At 39.3% G+C, this 16,340-nt stretch overlaps 1 long non-coding RNA gene across 3 annotated transcripts in view; it reads left to right on the forward strand.

The window, feature by feature from the left end:
* Nucleotides 1-16,340, forward strand: part of LOC310892988 — a 106,794-nt gene that overhangs the window by 26,143 nt on the left and 64,311 nt on the right. The window contains exons 3-4 of one of the 3 annotated variants that reach the window (XR_014578631.1): nt 2,557-2,696; nt 6,348-6,498. This is a non-coding gene — a long non-coding RNA (uncharacterized lncRNA). Of the gene's footprint in view, nt 1-2,556; nt 2,697-6,347; nt 10,619-16,340 lie in introns of those variants that run through there. The other 2 variants (XR_014578632.1, XR_014578633.1) reach the window with 2 other exon arrangements.

Raw genomic sequence — 16,340 nt, forward strand, 5'->3', positions numbered from 1 at the left:
GTGTGGCTGAGTTTCACATGAGGTTTAAGAAAATATTCTGTTTAAGCATGAGTAGTTATTTATTTTTTTATTGTTAAGCATTATCATGGATAGCAATATTTCATTGGAGGCAGATGACTATCCAGAAACATAATTAATCATGATTATTTATGTCATACCTAATTATCAGGAAATAGCCCCAGGGATACACTTCAGTTATATTTCAGAACCTTCAGACTATAATTACTTTGCTTTGTATTAAATATTCTTTCCATACTCTTGAAGAAGTTTAGAACACATTTATAAGGAATAAGGTCGCAGGGATAGAAATAACTAATGTACAAGCAAATAATGAAAATACGTGCATTTGGGGAAGTGCTGAGTTATTATGAGTAAGTATATTAATTTCATTCTCTTCATAATTAGGTAAAAGAAATGGCTTTCCAGTGTAGTTTTTAATATCTGAGCACACTAGCATAACAACACAGACCTTAAAACAAAGGCCTTTTAAAATTCTGTTAATGTATTGTAAAGTGGATTAAAAGTTGGAAAAAAAATAAAATGCTACCTAAGGGTCTGAATTCTCAAAGACTTTTCATTTGTAAATTTTGAAAGCTATTTCTCAGTGAGGACCTTTCATATTCTAAGGAGTTTCATTGCTTCAGGTGTTGCTGTAAAAAATATTTAGATATATTTCTGGTTTAATATTTATAACCTATTGTGTGTAATTAAAGCATTTAATAGAAGTTGTAAAATTAGGTAGGCAACGTACATGAGTATGTATGTATGTAATTTACATTCCTGGTTGTTAACGATACTGAATACCTTTAAAATGAAGAAAGGATAAGATTAAGTATAAGACCTCAAAACATGCACACACTCGTGGACCTAAGCTATAATTTTATTGAAGGGCATACCACGCAACAAAGTCATTCCTGTATAAATGAAAACATGGACATTTATTTTTACAAATAAGGTATTTTTCCCCTTGTTTTCACTGATAAAAAGGACAACAACATATTTTCAGCACCGCTATGACCAGAGGCTGTTTTTGGGCACACTGTTCTTGCATTACAGATTTGTAGAGCTATGCTGGAATGCATGCCATTATACTGCCTTTGAACAGAGGTTTGGGGATGGGACTTGGCTTTTGGGGATTTGTTTTGTTTTGCTTTGTTTTGGGATGTATGTAAGAAAGTTATGTATGATCAGGTCCAAAATTCAAAGTGTGTTTGGTTATTCTGTTAGCTAACAGAATTTGATCTTAGAGGCACTCAGTCAGTACAGCATCTTGGTAAGTGCTTAACGTTAACATAAGAGTCTGTGACTTTGATTCACATGCTTACAGCTATGTGTATAGTTAAACAGTGTTTGCACTGGGACCCAAAACCTCAGCACAGCTCCCGTTGAACAGATTTAGGCTGGCTACAGTGAACTGAGCCAGGACTGAAAGCTTCTGCCTAGCTGTCATGCAGTGGGTGCTGAATCTTACTGTTTTGAGCATGAGTACATTGGGGAGCTGGGTAGTTTCAATCTTTAGGTCAGCCTTACATAGGTCCCATTGACTCTGGAATCGTGTTTTGCTCATGCTGTGCTTGTGACTCATCTATATTTGGTTAGATGCAAGCAAATTGCCCTGGTGGCCGCAACATTGCCGTATTTAATGCCTGCAACTTGTTTTTCATGGTTGTGTTTTTCATGGAAGAGTTTTGAAACCTCTACAGGGTTTGACTTTACAGAACCCTCATTAAAGTGAAATTAGAGGTTTACTCGCTTTGCTAAATAATTCAACCTGTTTAAATATTAACAAAAATATTATAAAGATGTTGTTATTTTAAAATGCTGAAAAGGAATGCCTCATGTTAAGGTTCAAAGTCAACAAACAATCTCCTTATAAAACTGAGCACAGACAAACACAGAAATTATTTGCTAGTATTTAACAGAGAGACAGCTCTCAGCTAGAGTCCATTGCGATTTAATGACAGCACCATCTTTATCTAAATCGGTGATGAAAAACAATGTCTACATTTGAACTGACACCCTCTGTCTTCTGTGAATAATCATACGTAAGAGGGAATGTTACTTGGGAAACTATTTCCTTAACAAATGTCTGATTTTTTTCTGCATTCCATCCTGAAAGGTATTTTCTTCTCTGTTTGCTGTCTAGCTTAGCTGGACATTTTTATTTATTTTTTTTTTCACTTGTTTGAATTGTCATTAGGACAGAAGGCAAAGTGTTTGCGTAATTGAGCATTCAATTAATTAACCAACTAATATTGGAAGTGAGTGTTATGAATTGACTACTTTTGCATGGCATTTTCCCCTCTATTTTTATTCACTTCCCTAATTTTCTGAGTGCTATGTCTAAGTGGTGTGCTGATTGTTGCTGCTGATGGACAGGAGCAGCCATCCCTTAATAAAGCACTAAGGTGGCCACAATAATTTAGTGACTTTTCAGAAAATATTAAATGCTTCATTTTAATTCTTTTCTCCCAATTTAATAGCCTCCGAAGACAAGTCCTAGGTAATATGGAGCGAATTTTGTATGTCTGATGTTAATTCATCTAATTTTTTTAGCAGATATTTTTGACATCGTAGGAATCTTCAGCTTTCATGAAAGTGATGATATTTTGGGAGGCAGTTCTCTTTCTAGAGTGCATTAAGGTGTGATGAGAGACTTCCCTGAGCAAAAATTCCTGAAACATTGAGTGGTCAAGGTGAGAGCCTATTCTTCTCCAAAAAGCTTAGGGGAGTTCAGCTACAAGCAGCATGTAGGAAATGAGAAAGTTAATTTCCATTGAATTTTCCTTTAGAAATATTTTTCTGATTTATGTTGAAGGAATTAGAATTAAAAAAAAATTGTGTTGGTGAAATGAATGAAAAGTTTTGTTAAGCAAAAATGTTTATTTTAAATTGGATTCACTACAAATTGTCATCAAAATGGTCAGAACAAACAGTTAGAATTAATATTCTGCAAGTGTTACTGCTGAAAGCCGTTTTAAGACAGGAAAGTGTCTTTATTTCTAACATGTCTAGACTACTTTTTCACTTTTTCTCTCTTTTTTTTTTTTTCTGTACCTTTTATATACTCATTAATAGTTGGATATTTTGTTAAAGAACTCCAAATGGGTGTTTTGCTATTCTTAAATGCAAAACAGAAGCAATCAATAATTCTGTCTGCTGCTAAATAGACCTCGACTCTGGGTGGTGTTAACAGTAGAGAAAAAAAACAACATAGGATTAACAAGTATTTTGATCACATTGCTTGTTTAATTCAGCTAAAATACAATAGTATTTTGTAGGATTAAATGGGAATCTTTATTTAAGAAAATTAATGTCAGAGTTGGTACACTGCATGCTTTTTTTTTTTTTTTTTTTACCTTCCATCTTTTCTATTTCTATTTCCATGCTTTTTACATTTCTATTGCATTCGCCAGCTTTCTGTGCTTATTTGGTGTTAGGTGAAGCGGATACTCAGGTAGCCAGTGCAGTTTTGAAGAGCCTAACCAGAACCAGCTGAAGGCATGAGAATATCCTTCCCTGGCCTCTGCAAACATGTTGTTTAGGAGGAAGTTTCAGATATCAATTGAGCATTGCGATAAACTCTTTCAAGTGTAAACTTGGTAGCTGCATCGCCCCTTCTCTTTTTGTCACTTCATTACATCTCGTTGCAAAGGTCAAGCAGTAGAGAGTGATACATTTCCTTTCATTAAGGAGCAATGGCAAGGAGCTGATGCTTAGGCTTTGTTTGTCCTGCCTGTTAGTCTCAATGTCACCGAAACACAGCATGAAAATTAAAATATTGAAAGGAAGTATAATAATTGTGAGTTGCCATCCTTATCTACTGAATAATGGCGTTTTTTCTAGAGGCTGTGTTTTCTGTGGCTGGTGACAAGCTCTGGCTGAATGTGGCTGAGCCTTAGCAATGTCATTTTTTTCAATCTGGATCTTTATATCCAAGTAATTATGAAATCTCCAGAGCAGGGAACCCTTCAAATCAAACATATGCATCAGAACAAAATATTAATTCAGCAAACATGACACAAGATAGCACATCAGTCAGTTAGTAACTGTCTCCTTTACAACTTTGCAGCATTCTTTTCCTGACACATAAATGTAACTCAATCAAGAACACACAGTATTTTACACTTCCTAAAATGTGGAAACTTTACATCCTTAACATTCAAAGCATGAATTTTTATAATTCTATTCTGATTTTTGGTGAAATTCTGAAAATTCAAAATCCCCCATGAAAAGGTGTTTTTGCACAGAATTTAATGTTGTTAGGCATGGCACTGTTGTTTTTGCGAAAAGTGTAACATTGTGCAGGAATTTGGACATTTTTATTTTATTTTGTGTTACACTTTTCTAACATATGGTAATATGTACTATATTCTGAAATACAAACTGATTTTGGAAACAGGCTTCAAAACATTTGTTTCTGGGAAAACTGAAAACTCCCTGCTTTTGCTGTGCCAAAAAAAAAAAAAAAAAGGATAAAGAAAAAGATATTTTTTTTTTCTAAAATGAAAAGCTCTTCTGCAGAACCTGTCAGGCTTAAGGGATCGGCACGTTCCCTCAGGGTATTTTCTACTAGCTCTAGTTGTTTGACTGCAAGGGGCTTGCTCAGCAGTTGCCCCTCTCCTTGATTTGAGCTTTAACTTCTGCCACAGTGTAAATACAGAATAATAATGAATAATAATCATAAGTGAAAAAAGAAAAAAGAAAGCCAGGAAAGCATGAGTTAGCTTTAGTGTAGACAGCAGCGTGCCTCCAATTCCCCGACGGTCAGGCTCTGTTTAGCACTTAGACTGCTTGCATACATATATATATATATATATATTTCTTGAGCTGACAAATATTTTTTATCAAGGATGAAGTTTAGGTGTGAATGAACATGAAGATAATGTGTGAGAGGTCTGGCTTGAGGGGCTGCTGATCCCTTCAAAACATTTTTAAAGTAGCTTAGATAAGTAGAGGTTGGGAATGGAACGTGACGCTGGGAGGAGAGAAGGCTTTGGCAGCCTCATCTTTAAGGAACAGCCAGTTAAATTTCAGTGTTGAATTAGGGGGGAACGAATGCTAATGAGAAAGAACAAACAAAGCCTGGCTGGTCTGCTAATGTCCCAGTTTATGTACTGCATCAGGGCTCTCTTCTTGCTTCTCCTCATCTTTCCAGCTCTATTGCTGCAGATGAGCATTTCTGTAGAGGTAGTGAGACCGCAGCACTACAACGTGGTGCCGCCAGACAGTGCTGCCTCTTGCAGCTATCCAATACTCTGTCATTGTGCCAGCTCTGCAAGAATTTCTGAGCTGTAAATTGATTTAAAAACAATGATAATGACCTGCTTGCATCAACTCAATCAAACTTCATTATAGAGGTAATAAAGGTATGTTAGAAACTGTCATAGATTTTCTTAATCACTCCCTTGGACTTCCAGTTCTTTGGTATTCTGACAGATTCTCAGCTGCTGAGCATGTGCCAATATCTGCACAGAGTGAGTGAGCAGAGGTACATCAGGAGAAGAAGGAAAAAGATTTCAAACTGGCTATTCAACAGGCTGCTTTCTAGACTGTGTGTGTGTGGTGGAAATAACAAGCCACCCAACAGCTGAAAACTGACTACAAAGTGTTATGCTACACATGCATGTGTATTTAAATGACCTGGAAAGCCATGCTAGAAGGACACATATACAGGCACCAGTAGAAGCATATTGATGTCAGGGAATGCTGACCTGACCCTAGTGCATGGCCCCTGCCCAGGCAACAGTGATGTATATACCTGTCATCCGACCTGGTGATGCTGCCACCTTCAGCTCTAAAAACATTCAGGAGCTTCTTCCATTTCTTACTTTAACTCTACCTTGGGTCACCTTTCCTTACTGTTGTTGTTTGTTTCCAGCAAACTGCCCAGCTTTACTTAGGTCCTAATGCTCACAGGGTTAGGAGAAGCTATGCTTTTCTTTTTGTCCCCAGACTGAGCTGCCTTTATTAGACTGGGCTGACAGTGGATGCTGCTGGTGGTATAGGAAATCTGGAAGTGAGAAGAGGGGGTCAAGAAACTGGGAGTGAATTTGTGATGGCACTCAAAGATATGAAGAAACGTGAATACAGAAAGGAACAAGAGGAAGGGAAGGAAGAATTTAGGTAAGAGAGGAGTAGATGAGAACAAGCAAAGAAGTCTACATGTGTTTAAGGAGAGTGTAGAGACATATGTCTTCCCAAGAAGAACAGAATGCTTATATGTGTCCAAAGATTAGTGCTGTATGGAGAAAGCTCAAGAAGACTTTCATGGCCTGGGTGGGAGTCTGAGGAAGGAGAGCCTGGCAAAACAACAGAATTAAGATGAGTTTCTATCTCTTTTACAGGCTCTTGATATGGTCCTTGACACATTCTTTAGTCTTCTCTTAATTTTCCCTCTTCTGATGTGCCTGTTTTATGAAGTTGTTGGGTCAAGAGGTATTCATCCAAGATTATGAGGCCCTAAAATGGCTTTGACTCATACACTTAGCATCAGAGGTAAGACCTTTCTGTCTGCATGTTCCTGTAGCAGCTGTTCAATATATAACTCCGTGGAGGAGCAGGACACAAAGGTGCATACGCCTTATGGCTAACAGGTCTGAATTTTAGACCAGGCATCAGAGGTTAGATGATCAGAATTAAAAATATCCAATTCTGAGATTGCAAGTCTGGCATTGCAATAACAGTAGGTAATTCATCCCTATTTCTATTTGTGGACAGACAGGGAAACAATACCTGTCTGAGTACACACAAGTTATGTATTCACATGAGTAAATTCAGTGGAAAGAGAGTTTGCAATTGTGAGTAGGTTTGGGGATGAGGCAGTAATGCATTTAGGAGAGGTTTAGAAAAAAAAAAATCTGCCAAGAAAGGACAGTGTGCCTGATGAAAGGCTGGAATCAGCATTTTGGTGGCTATGCAAAGGGAGTGTGTGAGAATTGTGGTGAAAGAGTAGATAAAATAGGAAAGAAGAGTGAAGCAGGAAAAGCAAGAACACAGGGAGCCAGAAAATACGAAGCATGAAAGAAAGAAAAGAGCTGGCTAAAGGGAGGGAGAAGTGCTGGAGAAGAAAGAAACAAACAAACAAAAATCAGGGAAGAAAGAAAGGAAGAAGGTAAGATAGGAAAAGAGAGAAGAGGAACAAAGGGTAAACACTTCTGCACTGGATAGAAAAAAGTATCTTCAGGAAAAAATAATTAAAAATGTATCTGGAAAGTTAAAAGGTGGCAGAGAGAAAAAGAACAGAATAGAATGAAGCAACAAAGAGAAAGAGGGAGACAAAGTACATGTAAATGAAGTTTTTAATTATGGTAAAGGATAGAGATATCTACAAGAAAAGAAAAAAAAACATATGGATGAAATATCAGCGACACTAATTTATGGAGGCCCCTTCAGGCTCAGATTTTTAATACCTCTTTTTTACTATTGACATTTTAAAGTTGAACACAGTTCTTCTCTCTTGGTTGTTCTGGGCATTTTTTTTCCTGTGACTATGTACATTATTGCTCCAATAAAACAGAATGATGTAATAGACATTTTTCATGTTTATATTTTTGTTTTTGCTCATTTTTTAACATTGTTTTCTCCTGACACTGATTCCCTTGTTAAAACAATCTTTTTATCTTTACTGACTGCAGCTTTCTGGATGACAACTTCTTTTTTATCTGGAGAATACTATTTCGCAGAACTGTTGGCACCTAGTCACTGTGCATTTGCTCTGCAACTCTCAGCACCACTTGCCATGCATACCTTTCAAAGAATGACATATCTTTCTAAGGGAACTGTGAGAATGAGAACTTACTTAGGCTACGTTTGCCATGAGTTTGTTCATGGACAATATGTTTTATGAATACTGTTGCAGTTTAATTTTACACACCTGATGCCTATGAATTAGATTTTGCCAGGCTGATGTGGAGTCATCAGTTCCCATTGCAGTCATTGATACTAGAACAATCTATGGGTTTGGACTCTTCATTAAAGAAACTGGATTACAGAAAACACCTGTCTCAGAAACAGATTTACTTAAATATGAATAGTAAATAATAATGAAAATCTGAAATTCCTGATAATTTATTGTTTGCTGTTTTGAAAAGCTTGGCATACTGTTTTGTATTGTAGCCTCCTCCACTTCCCCATTCTTGCTGGGGAAGATGATGTAATTAGGGAGGAAGGCAGGTGGACAATAGTTCTGCCTTCTACATCTGGATTGCAACACCCAGGAAAGTGTAGTTTTAAAAGGGGACTACAGGGATGCTGTATGGTTATATGCTATGATATTGCAAGCTCAGAATGCATGTGATATGTACTATGAAAAATTTCTGAAGTAAACTTTGCAAGAAAGGCATATAATGCAGGGATATTGAAGAGAACATTTGTCCCATCTCATTAACCGAATGTTTAATCTGGGATCATAACTGTGTGAGTTTTTAACATTGTAATTGAAGGAATGACCCCAACATGGGCACATGCACTTTAACAAACTTCAGTCTAGCCAGTGCTGAAGCAAATCTTACTGAAGATGTGGTGGCTCAGACCTCAGCACCAGATGGGTTCCTGGAAACTTTGTCCAGCCCTTAGTGAAGCTCATGTCACCTTGTCTTCACTGCATGGGACCTGTAAGTGACTACACATAGGAATGAAGGTGCAACTAGAAGTAAATATGAGGCAGGATATCTGAGTGACCTGGCCACTCACAGGGTGCATTTTTTTCTCACCCTCAGAGGCAGTGAAATGACACTAACAAGAAGTGCATGCCATGCGAATTAGGCTCTGCTTCTGCCTGAGCGCTAGAAGTCAGAGAGTGATGGGAAGAAACAGCCATGACCTCTGGGTCATGTAAGAAACTGGGCACTCAACTTCCATTCCTATTTTCACAAAAATGAGGCACCTTCGAGTCCAGTTGTGAAAAGTGCTAAGCTTAGTCTTATTCCATGACCTTCATACAGTGTAGAAGATGCTACTCACATGGCAGGGTCACCAAGGAGCTTCCACGGGAAGACCTTAGTTGTAAAAACTTTTGTCACCATTGTCAAACATCAGACACCACTTTATTAGGTGATGCTGCTGGAGTTTTCCTCCGTAGACTCAATACTTGAGCTAAATCCCCACAAACCAAGAGGAAAGAGCCCCTGGACTGCAGTGAGGTGTGGACCGGGCTTGCAAGAGCCCAGAAATCAGAGCCAGAAATCTTTCTGACTGAAGAGAAAGGACCAAAGGCATGGAGAGTAGATGGAAGGGAAGGGAAGAGGGCAGACCAGAGCCACTACATGCCCTCCAACCAACCTGCCCACAGTTCAGGTTTTGAAGCATTATCAGCCAAAAGAAAACCCTGGGAACTCTGGCAGAAGAAAGGTTTCAGGACTCCTTGTCAAACCACACTGAATGGGCGACATGTTTAGAAGGATATAATAATTTTCTCTATCTGTAGTCTTTTTGGTGTGGGATGGGTGAAAGATGGAAAATCAATAGGGAGAAAAATGAGTGTGTTAAACCTGTAGCAGATGGATGCTGTTTCTATTTAGGTAATGACGTAGTAGCTACAGTTAGATTTGCAAAAAAATGTGGACTTACTCTATTCTTTCAACTGCCCAGGGCGTTTTGTTACTATCACCATAGGGTAATCTCACACATCAAAGATACATGAAGTCTACAAAGGTCTGCAGAAGTCTTCTAGTTATGCATGTAACACAGATGACAACCTTGTAAGGCTGTATAGATCCCAGTAAGTTAAAGCAAAGGAATAACTCTTTTCCTGTGTTTAATGTTCTAACTACATAATTATGTTTCTATATAAAGGCAACAGTGGGTAAAAGGAAAAAATGAGTGGGTTGGTTCTTGGTTTTTTGTTTGTTTGTTTTTTACATATAGACATATAGACATATTTGTGTGTGTGTACACATGGATATAGAGAGAGTTCTATTACACTCAAGCCAGCCTGGCTAAACTGCTTGTCTGCCTCTGGGGTATTTTGTATTAAGCCTTGTATTCTTACCAGCCTCACAATGATCTCAGATAAGCAAACTGCACCTTTGTGAAAAGAATAGAAGAAAATCTATTGTTCTGATGTTTATCTATTTGCATATTTAGAAAGAAGTGTGATCTCATTCTCCATTCATTGCCCTGTTTTATTCTTCAGTTTATCTCTGAATACATTTTCTTTGACCATCTCTCAGATGCAGATACTTGAAGTAATCTTAATGAGTGGAAACCCACTGGTTATTATTAAAGCTGTTTAAGCAATGTAAGGTTTCATTTTATCGTGTAGGCTCCTCGTATTCTTAATTGTAATGATCTCATTCCCTAAAGTGTCTGTGCTTCCATTATTAACTCCTATTAATAACTTGTATTAATAATACACCATACAAGTCCCAGTCTGTGCTGAAACACTGCAAAACAAACCTCAGACAGGGAGGAAAATCTTCATGTTTTGTTTTAAAAAGAAGCAGAAATATTCCATTTAAAAGAAAGCCAAGGACAGTATTGTACCAGATTCTCTATTATGCCGATGCCTTATTGTTCTTGTCCTACCAAAAAGCACTCAACATGCTCTGAATAAACTCTGGAGAGGTCTTAACTTCAAAGGATGAGTGCATACTTATGGCATGGATTGTGAGTTAAGGTCGGATTGTCTCTGTGCATGCAGAGCTGGAGTTGGAACCCTGAATCTTTAGCTGGAAAGATTGCTCGTCTTCACAGCATTACATGGAGAACACAACAGAGCAGAACGAACTCACAGAGATGCAATAAGTAAACATGCCGTAAGGGTCTGAATCAGACTGTCACTGCCATGCTGTTGTAGGCAGAAGCACTGGTGCAGCAAGAGGCAGGACAGAGCTGGCACCCACCTCTCTGCAGCTGATGTTGAAGTGTCTTTCACTGCATATGTGAACCACTGTACGGTGCCACCTGCGTGGTGCTCCCAGAGGGGGTGGAAAAGAGAGGAGGGGAACAGGAAGGAGGGAGGCTGGGAGCAGCAACAAATTCACTGTGACCCAGCCATGCCTCAAGCCTCCACCAAGGTGTGTGTGGCCAGGCAGAAGGGGAAGTTTGAAGGGGCTTCTTCCTGCAGTCCCCAGAGCTGCACAGCCCCTCGGGGTAGCCTGGCTAGAGTGGGGACTGAGGCAGGGAAGAGGGACAGAGGTCAAGTGTCAGAGGGGCAAGGTAGCAGGAGGAAAACCATGCTTACATCCTCCTGGAGTGTTTGGACCACATCTTTTGCTTTACAAGGAAATAAATATATGTGTTTATCATTGGCCTTAAAATTAATGCTTTGCTCTTTTTCCCTATGGCAATTTTCCATTTCTCCTTACACTGAAAGCCAGCTGATGCCCCTTACAGGGAAGGTCGCCCTGCCATGCCCTGCAGAGCCTGGCTGGATGTGTCCTGCAGGGCACATTACTGGCACAGTGCCTCTGCCTCCACTTCTGGCAGGGAAGGGACCAGCGAAGCGCTGGAGTCTGTGCCTCGTGCAGAGATGATCTTCCTGCTAGATATTTCATCCAAACTCAGTCAGACTGGCTCCAGATCCCTGAACAGTCTGCATGAGTGAGGTGATGGACTCAGTTCAGTTTTGCTCAGCTCACCCTCCCACCAAAACCATGATTTGCTACCCCAGCCTTTTGGGAGAGGGGAGTATGCAAGCAAGGGGGTGCTCACTAGCTATAGTGGTGTCCCTGAGTAAGGCATTCCTCTACTGTATCAGTGGCTGCTTCTCCTGTCAGATCTTTTTCCCCGCCCTACATCTTTAGTGGCTTGCTTCCTCTTGCGGCTTTAATAAGAACAGAGGTTGAGAGAAACAGAAGTAAGTGATTGCACAGAAGGAACATCAGGTATCTGAATTGTCCCCATGTAGATAAATACCTCTCAGTAGATAGGGTCAAAATGTTTGGTGGAAGCAACATTGTGTTAGAAAATATCAGCTTGTTATAACTGGGACATTTTGCAGGACGTATTGATGATAATGATATTTCATTTTGAACAAAATAAAAAGTCATGAAGCAACCTCCTTACTTTCTGTAATGCAATGTTTTGGAAAGACTAAAGCTGATCAGCCTGGAACCCCTTGGTTCTGTTTTCACTTCAAATTTTATTTTAAAATGAGAAAGTATAAATGACAAATGTCAAAATAGAAAGTAACATTTTAATTAAAAACATTTGTAGGGCAAATTCTAAGATTGAACCTTCTGTTCTGATCTGAGATGGAAAGATTCAAAGTCCTGCTCTGTCTCTGAGAAAGAAATTCTGGCTGCTGCATAGCTCTGATAATATCCAGAGCTCAAGGAGAGCATTGATCCTGGATTCCTCGACCAGTTAAACTGCATTTGTGTGTGTGCGCGTGCGTGCGCGTGTGTTCTGCAGATGACTTCCATCCCTCTTTATCATAGCAGCTCCCAATATCAGCCAAAAATATCTGCACAAAAGCCTCTGTTATGTCTCCGGGCTTGAACAGGGGCCAATGTTACATATATGGAGAATAGTAACTCAGTATCTGAATGGCTATCTCTTGCATTATGCTGACATAGACTGAGCTGGATAAAATGCAGCGTGTAAACTGAAATTGAATGATCCATAAAGACTTAAATTATTCATTTGGGAGGTATGTTCTGAGTGTCGCTGAAACCCCAGGAGATCAGGTGAAAATAAATAAAAGCATTATCTCTTTTGTCATTGGCTTGTATCTTTGCTTACTGAACCTTGCGCTGGGCAGCCAGAAAGGTACTGCAAGGGGCAGAGGACTTGAATTTTCCGTAATGATGTTGCCCTGTGGCAGTGTTTGGTACAGGTGAAGTGTCTTTGAAAAGCAGCCTCAGAACAGGGCGTGTAAAATTTGTAGCAACTTGAAAGCTACACAGCGTTGCCTCTCGTGGCTAAAGAAATAAAGCTTCCTTTTAGCCTCTGCCACAACAATAGAGGTTCCAGATGCAGTTTTCTGTTACAGACAGGCAGCAATGGAGATATGTATTTTCTAAAAGCAACAGCCAGTTTTCATTCCGATATCCATACGTAATTCATTGGCTCCATATCGTCCTCATTTTAGGAATAATACAGCTGATAAGGGGACTGCTTATTCAGACCCCCTGTAATGCAAGGCAAAAAGGGTGCTGCCTTTCAGAACAAGATGTCAACTGAAATACTTAGACTACTCTAAAGTATGTGTATTAGTATTTTTTAAAACGGTAAAATTAGTATTTTTTAAAAACAGCTCTCTGGTGGTCACCAGTTACTTTCTACTGCCTGCAGTTCACACAGCAGGACAAAAAACGAAGTTGAAATAATCTGCTTGTTATTTTACTGATATTTACTGCCTTTCCTTATGACACAAACAAGTTCCCCATGGCATCTCTCTCATGCGATAGTGCAGCCTGGTCAACACGAAGCTGCCCTGAATGGCTGGGTACCCTTGCACCACAGGGTTTTGCATTGCATTGGGTGTCCTCAGACCTCCAACACTGTCCTTGCAGCTCCAGCAGGTTCTCCCTGCTGTAGCCCGGGCAGTGGGATATGGCTGGCAAAAAGGCAGGCAGAGCTCAGGCATTGCACTGGTGCATTAGCAACTACCGAATGTTAGAGCAGACTGTGCGGTATTTGGACCACGTGCTGGCTCCTGTTGTGTGATTCTGATCCCAATCCCCCTCTTGCTCAGCTAAGCCGTGGGATCCCAGGGAGCGCACACATCCCAGGTCCCACCAGCTGGGAGCCCGGCCAGGTAGACCAAGCAGAGGAGATGACTTTCCTCTGTGCTCCACACTGAGCAGGAAGAGCTGGATGAGGCAGGGCTGTCAGACACAGTGTTTCAAGCACGCCGTAGTGACAGGGATATTTTCTCTGCCATGGGATCAGGCGAGAGGCCCCGTTCCACCCACCAGTATCATTACTGAAACAATGGATGGCATATCTTGCATGCTATTGTCTGGATGGCAAATACACTTTGGGGGGTTAGGGGGGAGAGAATGAAAGGTGGGTGTGAAAAAGCTTAACTGCTATAATTGTATCCTATTAGTTTAAACATTTCTCTTTCTTTTCTGCACATCGATCCAGTCTTAAGGCAAGGGAGGGAGTAAGAAAGGTACTATTTTGGGCTGGTACTCTTCCTTTTCTTGCTTTGTGCTTTGTTTCTTGTTTTATTTATTTGTTTAACTGGCAATTAATATTTAGACTATCCAAGATTATGTGGAATTTTAATGAAACCAAATAATTAAATTCTTTTCTCCTCCTTTTAATTTCAACCAGTCCCTAGGAATCTCACCTCAACAAGCTAAACACTGAAATTTAAATGACAATTTCCCTGTTCGCAAAAGCAGTGATTTCTTATGTGATCCATGGCAATAGGACATAATTCTTGGGAGGGATAAGATCTTGTAGGTTAAGTTATCTGAGTCCCCAGGTACCATATGAATGTTATTATTCTGGGTAGGTTCCTCATCTTTTCTTTTTTTTTTTTTTTTTTTTTTTCATAATATTTCACTGAAGGCTTTGACATACATTCAGCAGCAGATTGAATAGTGGTAGGCAATACAATTTGCTATTTCTAGCTTTCTGCCTTGCCCCTTTCTTGGAAAATTCTGCCCCCATGGTATGGACTGTGTGTCCCCTCCGAAAACCCTGAAGTTTACAGCCAGGCTTATTAAAGTAATCTTAATCCAATTTGATTTGTGACAACAACCCATCCTGCAAAATGTCATGGTCAAGAGGCAACTCAAAAGCTACCCAGCCACCACAGCTGCAGGGGCAGAAGATTTCGGTAGATGATAGAGTGGACAACAAGAGATCACTTCAGCAGCAGAATTTTAATCTGACAGTGAATGTGTGGGAAGATCCTTAAAGCCTCCCAAAGAACAAACGTTAGAGGACAGTGAAAAGTTTTATATTTGTTCCTCTGTAATTGTAATGCTTCTTTCCCCCTTGTGCCCAACCAGGTTCTAGGTTTGATGAGAAAGATGGTGTTGAAAGCTTAAATCATATTCAGCTGTTTCTTGAATTTTCCAATAAGTTTCTGGTATGAAATCCAAAGCAGGGATAGAAGCATTGTCTGTCATATTTAGCTGCTGTGAAATTGTGTGACATTAAAGCGCAGGGAGGAAAACAAAATCTTGAAATCTTGATAATCCCTGCACTTTGTTGGCTACAGAAAAGCCAGGTTAATCCCAAAATATTGATGCTGTTTCTGGTGCTGACATGCCACCTGCTCTTCTTCATGCTAGATGTAACTGGATGTGAACTTTAAAACTCTTCATGTAGGTAATGCTTATTTGTGTCTTCAGACACTTTACCGTCATGTAAACTTTCTTTTCCTTTCCCTTGTAGGAACCCATTTGCTTTAGCGATGTTGTAACTAACACATTGGAGTAGACACCAGGGCTTGATGTGGGTTTTATTATTTTGGCTTAAAGAAAAAAAAAATTACTTCCTGAGAGCAGTTCTGCACCTTGCTTTAGAAAACATCTTCTTATCTTTGCAATTTTCAGTAGCAATAAAACAATTTATTTAATCTCCTTCTAGCAACCCACAACCCAATTTTCCTTTCTCATTATAAGTGTTTATGACAAACATGTCATCCAGGATTTTTCTGTGTATGGAGACATGAGTACACCTTCCTTAACTAATGGGTTTGCCTGTTTTATGCTAGATACATATTTAACACGTACATTTGTAATACAATTATTGATGTAATGGATTAAATAGAAGAACTACAAATCATACTTGAAATGAATTCTCAGTCACTGATAGTGCTAGAAGGATTCATGTACAGCAGGAGGAACTAGTACAACAAATAGAAAATGTAAACTGTGACAGTATTTCTTGCTTTACCAACATTATGGGAATAAGACTGTACCAAAAATAGACCAGTTCTGGAGCAGTATCAGAACACACTCTTTTAAAAACACATGCATACAAGTGTGTGCATAAGTGGTGTAAAAAGAACAGTTTTATGACTGCAGAGTCACTTTACCAGAAAGCCAGGAAATGTCAGAATTAAAACCTTGGAGAAGATAAATCCATCCCCTCCATTGTGTCTATGTATTATGACATAGTCATTAATGACATAGTCATATATAGATTTTTTTTTTCTAAAGGACCATTCCTCATTTAGCACACAGGATGGATGCTGCTCACTTAATCAGCAGTTATTCAGTCTCTTGTTTACTGCTCATTATAAAACGTAAAGCCCCAAGCCTTATTTACTGCACACTATTCAAATCCTTCTCTAAAGACAGAATTTTCAGTTGCCTCCTGGGCTTTTCTATTGAGCTCATCCCTGTGGTATCTGAGCACTTTGCAATGAATGCACTTCTTTATACAAGACCCTTGTGAGAATAAGGGATATTATTAGCCCTATTTTA

The sequence above is a fragment of the Anser anser genome (genome assembly GCF_964211835.1).
Source record: "Anser anser genome assembly, chromosome: 1".
Classification (NCBI taxonomy): domain Eukaryota; kingdom Metazoa; phylum Chordata; class Aves; order Anseriformes; family Anatidae; genus Anser; species Anser anser.